The sequence below is a fragment of the Microtus ochrogaster genome, chromosome 6 (assembly GCF_000317375.1).
Source record: "Microtus ochrogaster isolate Prairie Vole_2 chromosome 6, MicOch1.0, whole genome shotgun sequence".
NCBI classification, from domain to species: domain Eukaryota; kingdom Metazoa; phylum Chordata; class Mammalia; order Rodentia; family Cricetidae; genus Microtus; species Microtus ochrogaster.
The window spans coordinates 78,083,611-78,086,009 of NC_022013.1; the positions used below are offsets into that span (position 1 = coordinate 78,083,611).

The window sequence follows — 2,399 nt, forward strand, 5'->3', positions numbered from 1 at the left end:
CCATCCGAGACAGAAATTGACCAAAGGGAAGGGGGACAACTAGGTCACCAAGCTTGTCTGAGGTTGAAGGGAAGGTGAGACTGTGCTCCTTATCAGAAGAGACCGAGGGAGAGAAGAGAGGAGTAGCTACCATCAGAAACAGCATCCATCCTGCCCCATCTCCCAGCCATGGGAGAGACATATCCCCCAAATTCTCATAGACCATGGTGTTGGGGGTCTTCACAGTCTTGGGACCCTCAGTATATCATCCTAGCTGGCCTTCATTTCTTCCTTTCCCCACCTCGTGTCACTGTAGGCCAGCATTCTGCGTGTTTTCTCAGTCTTCTGGCAGGCAGAGAGGCTGTGCTCACTTCCAGACTGTGTACCAGGTTCTGGGAGGGCAGACTCAGGACTTCACACACCTTCTTTGGAGCGTCACAGAACTCTGGGGCGTGTGCTGCACAGTGTGCCAGTCCCGTGCGTAGGTGAGGACCATAAGGCCTGGCTGAGAATGAGGCAGAGACTTCTCAGTGGGGGTTCCTGGTCGTCACACACGGACGGACGGCAGAGGTTCCTTCCACCTAGGAGAGCTGACTCCAGAGGAAGCATTGCAATGACTCTCTATAGACCCCCACCTCAGACTCCAGACACTCATTCCTGAACACACACTCCCCGAGGGAGCCTCCATGACAGGCTCTGAGCCCCCCAAGGCCCTGTCACAGGCTGCAGTGGTGAACTAGAATGTGAGGGGCTTTGGAAGCTTGCCTGGAGTTCCGTTCCTGAGGGGGCGCAAGGCCTCCAGAGGGGGCAGTGAGGAGAGCTGAGGAGCAAAAACTACAATCCCGCAGGGCAGGTCACACACAGTCTGGCTGGTCCTGGAGTCTGTCTGTCTGACAGCTGTCTAAAGACTGTCCTTCCCTTCCCCCATCCTCCCTCCCCATCCTGTGGCCTTAAGAACTTAATCGGGCTTGCCCCTAGGGCTTCCTGGGGGAGCAGCTGGCACCCGGGACAGAAATAGCTGCAGCAGAAGTCTCTTGCTGCTGTTGGATCTGGGCCAGTGTGGAGAAGCATGGGGTGGCGGTGGGGGTAGGAAAGGAGGAGGGGGGAAAGAAAGCCGAGAAAGCCCTCCCCTTTCCAGTGAGACTCCAAGCTGGGGCCCAGAAGTTTAGGGTTCACAGAGCTCGGTCTCAGGAGGCCCACCCAACCTTAGCCGCTGAAAAACATCTGCCTGTACAGGCCAACTTAGGTCTCCAGGAGAGAGGGACCCAGGAGACCCCTCTTGAGACCAGCTCTGATGAGGGGTTGAACACTTCCCTGGGGGTACTGGCCATTTGGACTAAATCTTTTTGTTCATTTGTTTTTTTAATCCTTTTTGAGACAGTGTTTCTGTGTGTAACAGCCCTGGCTGTTCCGGAACTCACTCTGTAGACCAGGCTGGCCTCGAACTCATTATAGATCCATCTGCTTCTGCCTCTTGAGTGCTGGGATTAAAGATGTGCGCCACCACCGCCCGGCTTACGTTTTCATCTTTTGTGAACTGTCCATTCATTTTATCGGCCCACTTACCGACTCTGTCCTTGGACTTCTTGCTTATTTTTTTTTAATTCTTTGTATATTTTAGATATTAATTCTATGCCATGTGTGCATCCATCAGGTCGAAGGTTTTCTCCTATTCTGTAGGCCCCTCCACGCAGTTAACTCTCCTTTAAATGTCGCCTGCCTCTGCTGGTCCATTGTCGGCCTTACTTCCTGGGCCTCGCCTATGCTTGTGTCTGAAGTGTCCCTACGGCTTCTCTCACAGTTATGGAAGTCGGATCACTCTGGAACTGGTTTGCACCGTGTTCTGCGCAGGCAGCCCTGTGCACACCTGGGACCGCCATCTCTCTCAGCCCTCGTGTCGTCTGACGTCTGCCTTCGCTCTTACCCCCGTATCCACAACTGCTTCTCTGAACCCCTTTATCACCTAGTGTTCCCCATAGATACTGAGTGCGCTCTGCCCAGTCATGAGATTCAAGTCTCATGTCCCGTGGAGAGCAGCGCCCCCACATACTTCCCTGTTTGTGGCCCTCCACTGAGTGGCTGATGCTTACTGGATGAATGAATTATGAACAGATAGTGGGTGAGCTGAGTTTTATCGGGGCGATGTCAACCCACACACTTTTAAGTGTACTGGCCTTCGTCTGGAGGGATCCGAAACAGCGTTTTCTTATGGGACTGGGCCTGGGGTGTAAGTGTGTGTGTGTTGTGTGTGTATGTTGTGTGTGTGTTGTGAGTGTATCCCCCATAGATCATGGGGATACGATTGTGCTCAGCTGCACATGGACTGTTTCCTGTTTCAGGTAGGCTTAGTGAGATTTAGGGAACAATTTCTCTGGATTCATTCACCAGAATTCCTTCAGGATTCTTTTTTTTTTTTTTTT

At 52.6% G+C, this 2,399-nt stretch overlaps 1 protein-coding gene across 2 annotated transcripts in view; it reads left to right on the forward strand.

Annotated features, from left to right (window-relative positions):
* Rd3 (retinal degeneration 3, GUCY2D regulator) overlaps positions 1 to 2,399 on the forward strand; it is a 9,367-nt gene that overhangs the window by 3,192 nt on the left and 3,776 nt on the right. The gene's annotated exons all lie outside the window — the stretch shown is intronic.